Consider the following 17,899-nt stretch of genomic DNA (forward strand, 5'->3'; position numbering starts at 1 on the left):
GGTGTTAAGGAAAATACTTAATGCTTGTGAAGTTATAGTGAGTCATAATTACGCCAAAAGTGATTTTCATGTGTTCGAGTATTTGCTAAATAAACCGCGCTGAGCATCTCGGCTCTACAAAGCTCGTCTACGCAGTCACTTTGGCTGACGTACGTGTTTGAAAAAAGTGGGCGTCAACTTCCACGCATGCGCTCTCAGCCCATGATGTATAAATAAGATAAAGCCAAGCTAAACGTCGTTGCCATATAAACTAGTTTGCAGCAAACCTACAGCAAAATTCCTTCTAAAAGTAAACAACTCATGAAATCTACAAATAGTTTAATGTTTATTAGAGGTTAGGTGTAAATCTCGGATGTTCTTGGTACCTTAAAAAAGCATCAGAGTGGGAGCTCTGCGGCTGCTGCTCTCTGTAGCTTGGTACTGATGCTGAGGCCGCTGGGTGTTATATACGCTCTATGGTGCTGCCTCTCAATGTGAACAACATGTAGAACATGGCTCATATCAATGATAGATAAATGTATTTTCTTTGCTCACTTTTGTTTCTTTTGCAATCTTTAATTCCTATTCAATGATTCGTGTAATCTATGTATGACTGTGTTAATACTTGACATTTATTTTACAAGATTGAGGGACAAAATTATGGACAAAATATGGAATATCTTCGAAATCCATTTGGACGGTTTTCAGTGACCTCTAGTGGCGAGATAAAGGACTAACATGTGAAGTGTATAAAAGCAAAGCTGTCCATGTTTTGGTATCTGCTGGTAAGAGCATGAGCATTAGAAGAGCAAGCACACATTATGCTTTTCCTGATTTTTATTTAATTTGATATGGAGTTTGGTTTGAATGCTCATTAAAAAACTAATTTGAAAGTATTCAATGTCGATTTACTACAGTGCATCTCACAAAACCACCAGAGGGTAGAGGAACCTTTTGGTCAGTTGTTTCCTTGATAAATCATTAAGTCTATTAAATGTCAGACACTACTGGAAAATGGTCGTCACAACTTCCTGGATCCTGTATTGATATCTTCAACAGTCCAAAACCCCAACAACATTGCATTTCACAGAAAAGCTGAAAATTCTGACATATGAGGAACTGGAACTTGACAATATTTGATTCAAATTGTTTCAGTACAAATCACGATCCAAGGTCTTAAGGTTTTAATAAAACGTTTTATTTAAGGGATAATCAAGGTTTTATGAAAGAAAATAATCTTTACATAAAACAGCCACTGGCCTCCGAAGAGCTTTATATTAACAAAACACTGCAGATGGTGAAAGTATATGAAGGTGACCTCAACATTTGTGGCCTGATACAGATACACAAGCAAGCTTACATAAATCCCAATCTACTGTGTATGTATGTGTGTGCGTGTGTGTGTGTGTGTGTGTGTGTGTGTGTGTGTGTGTGTGTGTGTGTGTGTGTGTGTGGGTGGGTGTGTGTGTGGGTGTGTGCGTGTGTGTTAAAGACAATAGAAGATGCTGATGGTTGAAGGACAGGCTCATCAGCCACAGGGACCCAGGGAGGGGGATAAGGGAGAAGAGGAGGCCAGGATGGGCCAGAGGCGAGCGGATGAGACAAAAGGAGAGGAGAGAGGTGGAACCCGGGTCCATGCACAGGAATAACTCACAGGAGCTACCGGGCCCCCCGCCCAGCCTGCGAGGTGAGAGACCTTGGTGTTGGACCCCAGCCAGCTTAGTGGGGTTCCTGCTCAGACACACGGCTGTAACACAGGCCAGGGATGGAGCTTTAGAGAGATGACACTGTGTGTGTGTGTGTTGTGTGTGTGTGTGTGTGTGTGTGTGTGTGTGTGTGTGTGTGTGTGTGTGTGTGTGTGTGTGTGTGTGTGTGTGTGGACATGAATGCGAGTGTGTATCCTTCACCCTGGCAGACGAGGTGTTGGCAGAACATCCCCACCCGCTCTGTCTCCGAGGGCCACAAAGTCCTACTATCCTTCCTCACTCATTTGTTAACCTGCCCTCGCTCACATGCTGAGAGAAGCTACTTTATGTATGACCAGTGCCGTTCAAAATCACCTCCCTATACTTTACTGCTGCCCTTCGGCACATCACGGCCACGAGGCAACCCAGAAAGGGTTTCAAGTTTAAGGAAAGGCAGAAATTTGCCTCACATGTTCTTCTTAGCATCTATAAAACAAGACATTTGAAGATGCCCCCTTGATCTGTGGGAAATCACAGCAGCCATTTTCATTTTATAGACAAAACAGTTAATAAATTGTGAAAAATGGTGGCAGATTAATTGATAATGGAAAAAAAAGTTGCATTAATGCATCAGCAATACTAATCCTAATATATAATATGTTAAAGTAAAACAGACAAAGTGGTAATTCTTCTGCATTATAAGTGCTTTTCCTAACTTTTACTCGAGTTACATTTTCAGAGCTGGACTTTTACTTATTTATTTTTCAAACTGTGGTATTTCTGCTTTATTGATAAAGTAAGGTTTGTAAACAACCTCCATCAGACACTTGGTTAAAACAGATTAGCAAAAAGTAGAATGAAACTTTCATATGTTCATTTCAAATATTAATCTAACACAAAAAATATCCACATAATACAAATTCTGTTTTGGGTAAACACATATTGTATAACACAATCTCTTTGCAGAATCAAGCTTTGTGTGTTTCATGCATGTGAAAAGTGATGAAAATGTTAAAAAAGTAAACCAATACTCTCTTGGCAGTAACACCTGCAATTTTAAATATCGATTCATAAGACGATATGCAGGTATGCTGCTGGGAAACAACCTATAAGGCAATTTGCATTTTAGTTATATTGCCAAAAAATCACAAATTTGCCTTGAAGGGCTTCACAATCTGTACACATTCAACATGATCTATCCTTAAACACTCTTTTTGAACAAGAAAAAACTCTCCAAAAAAAGAACTGACCTCACCCCCTAAATAACCTCATCTGCCATTACTCAGTCTTATCAATACTGATGGATATTTAAAAAGATACCTCTGCTTCAAACTTTGTGCAAAAAACATTGATTTGGGGTTCTTACACTTTCCTGTGTGGCATCACCTGAAGGGCACCTACCCTGGACTTGAATGAGCGATGGTGTCCTTGAGCTTGTGTGTGTGTGTGTGTGTGTGTGTGTGTGTGTGTGTGTGTGTGTGTGTGTGTGTGTGTGTGTGTGTGTGTGTGTGTGTGTGTGTGTGTGTGTGTGTGTGTGTGTGTGTGTTTTATGTGCGTGTCATACACATGGATTGGCATCTTTCCCCTTTGCTGCTGGCAACCCTTCAGCATGTTAGGGGAATGGACGGGGGCCGCCACTGGAGAATGATAAAGTAGTCGCAAGACGGGTCAGTACATTCATTAACACCACACCAATGTTTGTTGATAAATACTGCTTAGTTTGGCAAGGACTTGGCAAAGTAGAATCTCATACATCTGCACAGTCGTCACACAGAGGCCTTCCTCTCATAGTACACGTTGGAGGGTTTCCTTTTGCATTATTATAATGGTTAAAAAATGACTTGTATTATTTAGGCAGGTGAAAAAAACTACTTTAAAACAACACCAGCTCATATTAAACAGAAATCTGCATTCTTTGTTTGTGCAGACTGGCTCCGTTTATCATAGAGGGAGGAAGGGAGAGGGTACAGTTTGTGGGATTTCTAAAAGGAGGCGTCCAAGAGCTTCATACATTCACCAAGAAAGCTCAAAGAGGCAGGAGCGAGGAGAGAGAGAGAGAGAGAGAGAGAGAGGGAAGGGAGCGAAGGAGGAAGATAGAAAGAGTCAGGCCCTCGGACAGCAGGTGAGTGTGTGAAGGCAGGGGATGACAGATGCTTCTGTCAGCGTTCCAACAGTCGCCGCTTTGTGGGAGCATCGCAGATGCCTCCTCCCCCCCTCCCCTCCCTCTCATCCCTCTCATCCCTCCCTCCCCTTCCTCTCGACAGGCTGTGATGTGGGGATAACAAGACAGGAGCAGTCCTCTCAGCAGTAAAGTGACCACACTGGCACGGCGCTACACGCGGACGGGGGAGAGAGGAGGGTGAGGTGATGGAGAGGTCCAGGCCCGGGCCCAAGGCTTGAGGAGGTCTCAGCGGCGGTTGGGGGTGGGGTTATAAATGTGGGGGTCAGTGTGCGAGGACAGGGGAAGGGCTCTCTCTCTCTGAGCCGTAGGAACCAGCTGAGACTCGGGGTCCGCGGCGGTCCTGCCTGTGAGGAAAGCAGATGTTTTCACTCGGGGGTTGTGCCAAGTTTGCAGAGCAACCTTCAGCTGCTTGGAGGTCAGGTCTTTAATAAGGGGGCTGGGCGTGGGACATTTCGGAGGCAAACGCTTCAACTTTGATACAACAACATATTAATTATGAAGGTAGACCATAGGGCAGAGGGTTGTAGCGGAACATCCCACCCCACTGGTTTGGAGCCTCCATCAGGACGACATTAGCCAAGACTGGCTGGCAGGTTTACTGCTGTCCCAGCACCAGCCCTCTTTTTTCAACCAGACCTCACTGATGCAGAGGCAGCAGTTGGGATTGGTTCAATCTCAACTGGCTGAGTGTTGTGTTTGAGCTGATATCCAAAAGCAACAGTTTATTTGCATTGAAAATCATGTTAGTTTTTAAAGCTCCATTACAGCTGCTCTGATCAACATTTTAAGTTCGACAAGGAATCTAATGAATGGGGTCACCACACATGGTGTCCAGCTCAGCATTTTGATCATCACCATCTTGTTTTTTTGCAACCTGAAGTGACGCGAGTGGGTGAACAAGGCATTTTTAGGTGACCAAAAAGGTTATGATTAACTTCCAGACAAAAACACAGACAACTCAGAGACCAGCCAACTTTGTCGCAGTGACCTATCAATCACAAGATAACCATGCCCTAAAACCGAGAACTTGAAACAAGCTATTGAGACCATAAACTCACATTTACAATGTTTGTAATTGTAAGGTAATAAAACACGTTAGAAGTAGTTTTATTTTCTCATAGACTTCCATACCACTGGACTTCTTTTTGCAACCAGAGGAGTAGGCTTCTGCTGGCTAGTAGAAACAGAGCACGTTTAAGGCACTTTTGCGATGGCTTTAGTTTTCAGACCCGCGGTTGCTGCCTGCGGGTCACAACCTGACAGAGGATTATCTCCTTTTCGCTGCAGTTCCCCTTCAGCTCTACAAAGCTTTGAAGTGTATTTCAATGTTCAGATTTTACAGCCACTAAACTTGAATGTTTTGGTTTACTATCACCTCTCTCATCAGCTGTTTGCACTGTATGCTACCTGCCAAACACCAAATGCGACCAGACAAATGTAGGGACTCTTTTAGCTTCTAGTTTCCCTCAGGGGTGGCTAGAGACCAAAAAACCTGAGCTAAAATGAGAGTTAATATCGGACTTACATTCACCAGGTGGCCAGTCCCTCAGAATTCAAATAAATGTATCTCTTGCTCTGTGTATAACTTGATCGGTAGACAAAACTTTCTAAGGTGATAATATGTCAATATTGTGTTTACAGCTTGTTACGTTGCCCCCAAGATGCAAAAAGACCTATTGCAGGTTTGCACAATATCTGTAATGTTAATTAGCCAAGTGAGTCAGATAAGGTGACAGCATTTCAATCACTCTGGTTTTTGTTTTGCTGTGTAATCCAATTTCAGTGGCTTTTGACCAAACACCGCTCCATATGAATTGTGGGAACCTTTTTCAGCAAACAAGCTCACACAAGCCAGCTGTATGATACCTGCCCTGCATGAAATAGCAGAGAGCCAAAATGTCTGTTGAAGAAAGTCAAACATCCAAAAGCCCGTGTGACCCAGATATTTTTCTCAGGAGCTACAAAGTGAGTGAATATTACGCTGATATTCTACATGTGGTGAGAAAGAGGGTTCTAGTGAGGTGTTATCGTGGCTCAGTTATAAGTTAAGTAGTTTGCTGTCACATCAATTTACAGCACGTAAAAGTGTTGATCTGACTTTGTTTTCAAGTGTTTTTCCTTGCTTACCTAAGCTTTGGAAACAGTGATATATTTTACAACTAGCAGCACAGCATCAGCACCTTCTTCTACTGTTTTCTAAGTAGATTGATAAAGGACATTTTGAAAAACTGGGAGGCAACATGAAATAGGACAATTAGTTTCATCATGGAGCCACAGTGATTACAAAAAAAGTGATCCTAAGACTTTATCACTTCCCAGCCTGATGACTTAAGAAGGGAGTTTCACCTCATCTCAACCTTTGCATTGATTTTCGAGAGAGTGGGAGATCTAGGGATTACTTTGGAGAGCAGCAATGAAGACCCAGCTTATTGGGTCTTTTTTGTATTTGGCAAATGGGCTTGACAAAGATGGAGGAGACAAAATCTAGGGCTTACAGCTGCGGCACCCAATCGGGGGAACTTGAAAGCAGCGCTGGGATGGGAAGCTGGGAGACGGGGTACCTCATTTAGGAGCGGTGAATTTGGACAGGGGGGCATGGGGAAATGCTTAACGGAAACCACAGAGGCCCCAACAATCGTCAGGAATTGAGACGTTTTAAACCTTTAACCGGGGGACTGTGATCAAAGCGGCAGCGGATCCTCACTTGAGTGCGAAAGCAGAACCGGAGGGAACAGAGGGGATTGTGGGGGATCATGGCAGGTTGAAAACGTAAAATCAGCACATTAGCTTTATAAGGGCGTCAGAATATAGGATGATCAGGGGATCATTGGACCCATGGGGGACCAAAGAGAATCCAGTATGTACCGAGCTGAGCGGAGGAAAAATGAGGCCACTGCTCACAGGAAAGCTTCTATTATCAAAGATGCAGTTAGAGTGGGAATAATGTTGCTCGAATCCCATAGAAAATCACTTCATACACAGGTTTGGCTTGAAAACTCTAAAACTATCGTCATGTACATGTTGTCATCCGCTAAAAAAATCTAATGCCACTGTGCGCTTTACAGTTGAGTCACATTACAAATAAGCAGCTTTCATCATATCAAACTTTTCTCTCTTAAGTTCAGCTGCAAAGTCATTTACAACTCTGACAACCATTTCATCTCATCAGAGAGAGAGAGAGAGAGAGAGAGAGAAGCCTACATAACAGTTCATCCTCACACCTCCCTCTGCCATATTCTATGATCTGACGCAAAGCAGGTGCAGGTATGGACCTCACGTCTCCTTTCCCTTTTTTAAACCCACCTCAAACCCAGCACAAATTAGTCAGGTTCTCCCCCCAACCCCCCTCGCTGCAGCCTCTCCCAGTCGCAGGGCTAATTCAGAGGAGCACTAGCCTTGGGTAGCAGGGGTTCTCGCTATGCTGAATTATAAATCAAAGAGTACTTACATGAAACCACTTGCTAATTACATGTTCACTTCGCTCCTCTTTTCTCTCCCCACCGTGTCACTTCATACTGGCTATGATCACTGGGAGGCAGTGGAAGGTACAGAAACCTGTAACTGGCTTTTGGGATAATCACAGGCTAAGTGACTGAGCGAAGATGATAGCAATTATTTTCCTCTGATTACCATGTGCTACATTGATGTAATGCCCACCACTTGCTCACATTTTGGGCTCTGTCCTTGATGTGCTCTCTCCGCGGCTAATACACCCAGAATGGAGGCCAAACTGCACAGCTCGCGCGTCTCATCTCTTCTGTACCTTCGGTTTAAGATATTTTTATCTGTAAAATCCCTCTTCAGTGCACCGTATTTGTGACTTCCTCATCCCCTTCATGTCCTCTGAGTGTCATTCTCCAACCCCCCTCTCTGTCTGCGAGGCGAACCAATTCATCACCGGCCAAAGGAGGGCCTTCACTTTGTCTGTTTTCCGAGGCTCTCCCACCATAAGCTGCTCTGCTAATGAAAGGGGGTGCTGCGTCCCGGTCAGTCCACGGAGACTTCAGGGGGCAATAAGTCCAGTTCCAGGTCCAACTTGGGGAAGTAATTGCCCCTCTGGTGGACCGCTGAGAGGAGCCCCCTACAGCCGGCCAGAGCAGCTCACACACTGTGGACTTCAACGTATGGGCCTGTGGCCCGGCCCCCATCGTTAAGGAGGCCCCTGAAGCTGGATGTCACATGACCCGAATGGGGGTGATGCGAAGGGGTCGTCTCAGCACGCCTTGGCCCGGGTAGCCGGTATTGGCGGAAAGGATCAGAGGACCGATGCCAAACTCAGCAGAGGATAGGAGAAAATGGGGAGATGGAAGAGGAGGGGCTTTGACAGGAAGAGGAATGAAGTGTCAGGGGGAGATAAATAACGAGGGGAAAGCGGGCAGCAGGTGACCCGCCGCAGGGCTGCCTCGTAGGGACAGTGACCGGCTGACCTCTGGGCTGGCTCTCACGGCGGCCGCCCACCGGTCACCTACTTCCACACTGTCACATCACACGAGAGGCTGGGGGCGGATACCCAGCATGACGGAGTACGGAGAAGCAGAGATCATGATCACCAGCTGACGGCTTTTTTTAAAAGAAATCCAGTGTTGATGAGCTCTGGCCAGAGGAGGAGCTTTAGGTCAAAGAATTGGAGCACAGACACTCTCCGGACATCTTTTATTAAATTTGTGGCCCATTTTCCACCAACCAATTTGGTGGAAAACGCTTGTTTGGAGCCCATTAACTTCTTGTGACGTATTGTGCTTAAGTACAAATTTGTGGGACTTTAACTTTAGTTTCTAATTACCTAACAGAATTTTACACCCAAAACATATGCTGGGCTTGTGATGCTCACACATTAATGCATCAGAATTCATTATCCAATAACATGTACACGTATAACACTCAAAGGGGAAATTTTCTGCATTTTGAGTTCTTTTACTTTTGATACTTAAAATATATTTTGATAATAATGCTTACACACTTTAGCAAATGATTTGAATATTTCCTTCTTAATTATTTCCTGTAAATATGTTATTTTAATATTATCACACTAAAGGGCCACAAATGTTGTTCTGGTGGTTTAGGATGACAAATTAAACTCTTTTTCAATACAATTGTCACTTTTAATCACTATTTTAAACAAGCAATTGTTTTTCTCCAAAATTCTCCCTTCTCCCAGAAACGCCCCAGAAATGGAGAAAAAGCTGAAAAACTGACCTTAGGCTACAAACGATAACCTGATATTTCTGGAACTGAGAGTCCATTAATTTGAGAGCTGACTTATCCTGAAAAAACTCCCTCTGGCTGTTTTTTCCTCCTTCCTCTACCTGTTTTCATCATGAATCAGTGTCTCAGTTTTCTAATGTAATTTACTTCAGTGAGATGCCTGGGATGCCCATCATTCTCTCTATTTGTTCCATGGTGGTATCGATCCTCCTCTCTGACCAATTTGAGATCTGCCTCCACAGGAGCTGCTGCATCCATATCTGCACCACTGGACCAAACCCAGCGTCAGTCCAGCCACAACAGCACTCCTTCACTTATGGTATCAAATGAATTGTGTTATGGACTTTGCACTCTGTAGTCTCTAAACTCTGCTCAGCTGCTGAATAAAACGAACTTCCATGTTACCCATGTTATCCATGTTACCTTTTCTTTTGCAGACCTGTCTCAAAACTTTTCACATCATTAAACCGCAATTGAATTGAAATGTTACAGGATAGGCTGTCACTTTAAATTTGGGCCACTATCTTACCTTTTTTAGAAGAACCCTGGTATTCATTTTGCTGTAAAAAGAGTCAGTAAAGAAGCAATTTAAAGGAAGTGACTGATTAATTAAATCTGATGGGTCACAGTGAGTAATCTGATTTACTGACGAATCAATGCAAGAGGATCCTGGAGAATTGTAGCTGCAGTTTGGCTCCCGTTCATCGTCTTGATTAGACTGTAGTTTGTGGTCTGAAAGGGGCCCCTGGGACACGGTGGGACTCTGCTGTGAGACAACAGGGCCCAGTTGAGAAGTTTATGATTGTGTGAATGTGAATGGGGCTCTGTGCTCTCCTCCAAGCACGTCTTTGCCCAAGGCGGTCAAATGAACCGTATCCCATAATAGTCAGGCTTCTGCCCTGAGGAGAGGTGACAGCAGGCCAGGCCGGAGTCGTCATGGCGATGGCCCGTGCAGAAAGTCGATACTTGGTGAGACGGGGGATAGAGGGGAGGGAGCGGAGCAAAGGGTTGAAGGAAGAGCAGATCAATTTTACTGTTTGATCTTGCACAGGCTCTGAATAAATGTATATTTTAAGATGGCCTTTTCTCTCTCTCTCTCTCTCTCTCTCTCTCTCTCTCTCTCTCTCTCTCTCTCTCTCGCTGTGCAAACATTGACATTCTTCATGTTGATTCCTGACTTTTGTGGATAGAGACTTTATGTTATCCAACATCTTGGACTTGTTATTCCTGCAGCGGTTTTCCTGTACTTCTGCAGCTGGGCTAAGGTGGCTTTGCACGGGGGCCACTGAAGGTTGTGGCTACGACGCAGACGCTGCTGCACAAACACAGACGGCAGCTATTCTGGCCGTCATCCACCACCACAAACACACACAGAAACACACACACACACACACACACACACACACACACACACACACACACACACACACACACACACACACACACACACACACACACACACACACACACACACACACACACACACACACACACACACACAAGCACACCTCTTCATGCCGTCCACACCCAGCCAAAGTCATCTGGACCCACACTATCAAATAACAGTTTTCCTCTCCATCAGTGACTCCTCCACTCCTGAACACACAGACATAGATACTCCAAGGCACATTGTTTTTTGGTCCGAACACTTGACTTAACTTCTTTCTTACCATGTGAAGCTCAAGCTCAAGGCACACACAGGAGAGAAGACAAACTTTATTTCTTTATTCAAAGCTCACTGATGCAAGAGTGACTCAAAGCGCTCCAATGCTTGGACAGTCCAAACACCAACGAACAAATGGTAAACAGTGTTGCGTTGGGTTGCGTTCGGCTGCAGCGGTACTATCAGACAAATTGTATGAGTGTTGGTGTTACAGTAAAACACAAAAAGCCTCTTAGCCTGACAGCCTGAACGGTCTCTATCTGTTTCAACTCACTTGAAAGGGTCACTACAAGCCCAAATTTACTTTTATTATTTCCCTGTCTGGCCATTAAATGGTTAGTTTTTAGTTCATGAAGACATTCATGGTGTATGGGTATAAAAACACGCCCTCCACAATGAGCCAAGGGTCTGGGAGGATTTGGCCCATTTACAGCTCTCTCCTCCTCCTACATGGTTATCCGGGCTACATCCCTCCATCCCTGCAGTCCTTCTTGTCCTTGATCTGGTTTAAAAGAACAGCCACTGCTGCCGTAATTATGATTTCATTCTCATCTCATTTAAAATCGTCGGATTAAAGTGTTTCAAGGTTGGACAGATTGGAAATAAAAGAGGGATTTGCGTAAGAGTTAATGAATTATGCCGACTGGACATTTGTCTAAATTATTTATTGTCTGTATGATATTAAAGATATGTGGTGATTAGCAATTTAAAAAAATCTTGAGGGGGGTGGATATTACGTTCTATATAGGGAATGTAAAAGGAAAAATAAAGGCTTGTCAGGCCGTGCCTCTGTAATTTGTGTTCAAACGGCATATTCCCTCATTGCCTCAGATGCATAAATTATGTTGTTGACTGGGTGTGAAACTGTTTCATTTTCTGAAATACATCACAAGTGCTGCAACACTCAATGCAAGATTAAATTAAATTACACAAGTTAAAGGAATATGATCTCAACAATGGTGATGATTTCTCCTCTGTTCATATTGTACAGAAAACATTTTTTTTGTAAAAAACATTTTAATATAAAGTACTTTTCTATAAAACTTGTGTTTCACTCAACTGACCAGCAAAATTGATTAATTGTCTACATAAAATAAAACCAACATATATTAGTAAATCACTTAGTTTAATGTGACAAAAGTAATCAAAAAGGTAGCTCTAAAAGACGGAAACCCATATAACGCTCCCATCTTTATTGTCAGGCCTTTTCAAAAACTGCTGCTTCCAAGATCAATAATGAACTTTGAAACGCAGCTTCAAGCCAGCATAAGTAAAATGTCCTTAAAGTGTTCAGAAAAAAATGGAAATTAAAAAATCTACAACATCATTACAAAGGAGAAAACTCGAGCTGATCGAATGTTTCAGAACAGATTCTAGATGGTCTTTGTGTTGACATTGTTTTCTCAACAACTAAATCTCAGTTACTGCTTCTGTTACTGTTGAAGGATTGTTTTAATCACTGTGTTTGGATACTTCAGTGGTAGAAGAGTCACAATATACATAACAGATAACAGTCCTGCATTCAAAATCATTCATTATGTAAAACTACATGAATATTATCAGCTAAATTAACTTTAAGAATCAAAAGGGAAAGCCCTCAATACAGAAATTGGTGCCAATAAGTGTTAAATTGATATATATTGTAATACTGGAAGAACATAACTGATGCATGGATCTGTATAAAGGTAGTTTAATCTATAATAATGCATCATATTTTATAAACTCATCACATGTTTTGGTTAAAAAAACATTTATTTGTAAACTAGCTGGCTGTTCAAGATGTAGTGAAGGAAAAATACAATATTTCCCTGTAAAATGTAGAAGAGTAGAAGTAAGTTGAAAATTAAATGAAAATACTCAAATTAAGTACAAGTACCTTATATTTTACCATCTGTAGATCAAACTCCTTAGATATATGAGAGGAATAAACTCAAATTTATATGGTCACAAAAACTAAGGATTGCTCCTTAATCTGTGTTTCACTTCGTCAGTAATACAGTAATACCTCCAGAGAATGCGTGTTCGTATGTATATGTATGTGTGTGTGTCTTTATTCCACTGAAACACTTAAATCTCTTGTGCAATTGAATTTTAAAGCAAGGTAATAAAACTGAATGATCCACACCTAGAGGAATATTTGACGTATGGAGACAACTGGGGTGCTTATGGGATTCCACACTGTCAATATGGATCTTAATACCACTCAGCCTTTCCATTTTATGTATGTGTGTGCGCAACATTTTTTTAAAACCATTTTCTGGGAAGTACTCTCTGTGTGTACTATATTTTGTATTCTACTGTTCACAGCGTAGCGTGTGTGCTTGCTTTTGTACGTGTGTGCGTGTCGGATCCTCACAGGAGCTGCGGTGGAGCATAGTGTGCGACCTGCACCGGCCCTCTGCAGCCTGACTGTGAGCTAATAACGCGGCAGCGGGGCCTGCAGGACCGCCTGTGTGTCGGCCCCTGTGCACCGCGGCGCCGGCCTGCTGCAGCTCTCTTCTGCCTGACCCCCTGACCTCGTCCTGAGCTAATGAGCAGGTATGACGGCTGAGCTGGGGGGGGCTTACAGCAGCTGAGCTTTGCTCCGGGTCCCAGGTGATGACATTTGTCCCCATCGCTTAAAGACTGCGAAGGAGGCAGCTCCGTGTGAATGTTTCACTCTCAAAATCACAGGAGGCTGCGGGTAAACATGCAAAATCACAAGAGCTTGCACACACAAACACATCGAGAGCCGCATGAATAATTCACTAGCATTAATTATGACATGCCTGTATCTCAGTTTGGTGCCTTTGCTGAGGGCATGTTAATGTGACTGTGTCTGTGAGGACAACCCCTTCCTTTTCTTTTCTCGCCTCCATCCTTTTCTCCCTTCATGGGACCAGCCACTGCTACCAGCCAGCCACAGCCACAGGGACCTAATTAACACAACATAAATGATGGGATGCTGATAAAGCAGTCACTGGTGCCATCGCAGGGCAGCACGCCGCTGCGCTGGCCCTCGCTGTCCACACAGTAGACCGACGTGGCCGACTGTGTTTACTTGGTAGAGAGAGTCTGTTTTGCTTGCTAGCAGATATGTGGGAAAGAGGTGTGTGAGTGTGTGTGTGTGTGTGTGTGTGTGTGTGTGTGTGTGTGTGTGTGTGTGTGTGTGTGTGTGTGTTCGTCTCTGGCCAATGCCACCTCAGTGAGGGTGGGATGCACTCTCGTCTGGCAGTTAACAGAGGCTGTACTAATTACTGCTCCACACATTTTTATTAATTTCACTGAAGACCCGCCATCCTTCCATTTTCAGTTTCTCATTGAGAGGCATTTTAGTTTTTCAGTAAGAAATATGGAAAGCAGATATTTCTTGTGATTCGTATGAATATATATATATATGTGCTTGTTATGGAGAGGTTTTACATTTTGGTTGCTTTTTTTTTGCAGGTGAATGAGAAGATCGACACCACTCTTATGTCTGTCAGTTATATATTGTGTGACTATTTCTGGGCAATGACTTCCTGGCAGCCTCCCGGTGAGAACAAGACTCCAAGAAGTAACTGTGCATGGCCAAAAAATTGTCTGGCATATTACCTGCCACCTATAAAAAAAACAACTTGTCACTTTTTCACAAACTAGATATTAAGTTAAAATGCAAAATATTGAGACCAAAGCTGTCTGAGTGAAAGAGAACAGCGAGTAAAATATTATCCTTTAATGCAAAATAACCCCATTAGATTGCAATGGAAATTGCAGCTGAACAAACATAAAATAGAAACAGATATAAAAATAAAACTTGTAAGCACAATTTATAAAATAATAAAACATTAAAAACACTAAGAGCAACCATAGGCCACTGAAAATTAGGTAATCTCTGGCCTTCTGTACAATCTCTATCTTACCCAGAACATGCGCTTATTTTACATTACATTTCATGATCTATATTACTTATTATACACTGTGATGTGAAATACTAAAGGATATGTACCTTAAAACGGTGTCCAGTAGTTTCTTATGTCCATATTGGGCATGTAAGTATTTTTTAAGATAGACTATCCTTTAAATGTCCCTATAACCTGCTGAAACACTTTACTCCTTATGCCTTTCAGAAATGAACACAAAAATATACATTTCCACACACATCTTCTGCCATGTTGCTTGTCAGGCTTTATTAACCCAGCAGTCATTTAAGTTGATGTCAAACCTGCTCTGGGTTTGAGGGAAGAGAATCTCAGAGTAAAGATGCAGTATGGTATACAATCCAGAAAGGTATTGTATTCGTGCTTATTTGTTTGGCCCCTGTATTGTCCTCACTTTCCTCTGATGGAGAGCATGGGAACACAATGCAGGTGAATACAAGTGTGAGTTATGTTCTTTGGCTTTAAGGAACAGTAAATATCTGTATTTGTGTACACAGAGACACTCGCCTGTCAGGCAGAAGCTTGTCCTCTTGGACAGTGAACATATAAAAGCCTTCAGTCAATGCAACCCCCCAGCAGTCCCAGATGTTTGCTGTTTCATTACACAAACACAGCAATCCACACTGGAAACATGGTGACAGTGTTCCTTTGTGGCTTTATTGCAAACCCTGGAGCTACGCTATTGCAGCTCATTCCCTGTTACACTTGTTTAACAGTTAAACATGTAATATAAAGAAAACAATCCCTCGTGGTATGTTTGCACAAGTGTTTGCATCCTCACAGTCCTCTTCCCAAGTGTCCTTTTGGAGCCGCTTCGACTTGACCCTTTAAAAACAAAAGACCATTTCACCCATAAAAATATATCAATCTTGCATGACCAAGCAAACAAAGAAGAGAAGGGGAAGATAAATTCACAGTGAAATCAAAATGGCCCAAAGAGCTTGTGTGTCCTCCCTTGAAAATACTCCTAAATTGATGTTGAGCAGTTCAGTACCAGAGGAAACATGTTAGATTATTGCATTTACTGCAGGTTAGAGTCCACTATGAAGGAAGAAATGGGAATCACTGACCGGTAAAATGATGTCTCAAGAAAGTCATTTTTATCCAGCGCTCTTTAAACCTATGCCATGCACATTTCATGTCTGTCAGGCCTGTAACAATTTGGTTCAGAATACAAACGCAGGGGGATTGGGCCAATTATAAGTAAGTATTGTAGAAATCTGCAGTCAGGAGTTTTTCGAAAATGAGTTGACAACAGAGGAGTTATCTCTCTTTGTCTCACACAAGTGTACAATACAAATACATCGACTGATGTAAAAGGGCTTATACAACTGCAAAAGTGATGCTACTGAAGAAATACTTTTTTTTACGAAAGATATTTACTTATTAGTATTAACTGTACAATCTAATCCAATCCAATACTGCTGCTCTGCCATTACATCTATCTTTACAGAGTTCATAGTGTTGACTTTTTGGTGAATCTGATGGAAATATATATAGGTGGTGTTGTAGGGGAGTGTAGTATATTTATATTTTAAATCATAATTTAATATTATATATGAGGGGGGTAGAATATTAGAAAAATGATCTCAATACAATGCAATCCAGTAAAACACCACTAACTATGAACTCAGTACCTAAAACATTTGATCGATACTACGATGATGACAATTTAAAAAACAAGAACAATATAGGAATAATAAAAGTAGACATTTTGGCAGAACAGTCATCAGACTATGTATGTAATACATGTTATAACGTCTATTTCAATTATAATGTATTTTTATGCCAACGAATTAAAAAGAATGGTTATGAGAAAATAAGCTTATAAATAAACCAAATATTTCATAAAAGCCTCTCTTTGCACGCTCACGCATTTGTGGCAGTTAAAAAAAATTGCTGGCTTTGTGGCTTTACGGTCCTCCCAAGGATGTGGGCAACTGGCCCAGACTCCAGTGTGCCCGAGCAGACCTGAGGTGACCCATGAATGCTCCCTGTCAACAGCAGCAGCGAGCCAATTCAAAAAGGGCACTAAAGGATGACCCTTGGGTAAAAGTAGCGGTGGATCAGAGCTTTGAATTTGCTAAGGGCCCTCACAGGTAAGAGTGCATATAAATACTCAAAGAGTTATAAAAAACAAAATATTACATTTATGTTTATTTGTTTATTTTACTGTAAAGGATTTTAAAATTAGCCTGGTTCCAGATTTCTGAATTACTGCACACATCTCAGATTATTTAACCTTTTTTTGAACCTGGAAAGCCTTATTGAGATAAAGAATCTATTTTCAAATGTCCTGGCTGAGAAAGGCAGCAACAACAATGAGTTACAGACAAACAACAGAAGACAGACAACATAAAATAGGCCACAGAATTTAAATTAAACAAGTGTGATTACATTATCAACAAAATCATCTGAGCTAAATTGCACCTTAACAACCACCAGTTTACAACTGTCAATTACTTTTTTTTTAGTAATTCAAATTATTTATGGAAAATAAAGCCAATCACACCTTTGAAGGGATGATTATGGGAACATCATCATCATGTGTATGAGCAAGAAATATAGCAAAAACTTGCAACAAGCTTGGCTGAGGTCAATGCAGCTATACAGGTTGTTGTAAATCTACTTACAGAAATAACTTAATGATAGTTTTGTTAACTTTACCTAGTGCAGCTTATGTGTATGGCAAAATAAAAAACCCTCCCTAAAAAGTAATTTAGTTTGGTGATCAGCCTATTTTAAGAAAGTATGACAATTACATCGTTGATACATCGTCATTACACATGCAGCGTACTGCACTTCAATGAAGCCGAGACAGGAAGGTTTGGAGTATTTCTTGAATGAATAGCTTCAACTTTTGGGGCTGCATGTCTTTTTTTTGCCTTAAACAAAACAATAATATCAAAAAAGGTCTGCATGAGTGTTGGGAGCAGGCTTGGGAGTATACGGAGAGAAAAAATATAATAGTCAGCGAGGCAGTGGTCGATAAACTAAGACAAGATGAGAATGAAAGTCTGGAGCCATCCGTTAACCTTCAGCAATTGAGGAGACAAACCTCAGCCGTAGTTAATGTAGACATGTTGGGGACCAGCAAAGAGGGGCAGTGGACTTAAACAACACTGAGGGCATAATAGCTAGTTCAGAGAAATAAAGTGAACGAAACAGTGGGCTAATGAGCCATGAAAAGATGGAACCCACTGGCACAAACATCGCTGCCAAAAAAAAAGAAGCGAGTAAATACAAAAAAAACAAACCAAACAAAGACTATTCCAGCAGCTCTTGG

The sequence above is a fragment of the Anoplopoma fimbria genome, chromosome 9 (genome assembly GCF_027596085.1).
Source record: "Anoplopoma fimbria isolate UVic2021 breed Golden Eagle Sablefish chromosome 9, Afim_UVic_2022, whole genome shotgun sequence".
Taxonomy (NCBI): domain Eukaryota; kingdom Metazoa; phylum Chordata; class Actinopteri; order Perciformes; family Anoplopomatidae; genus Anoplopoma; species Anoplopoma fimbria.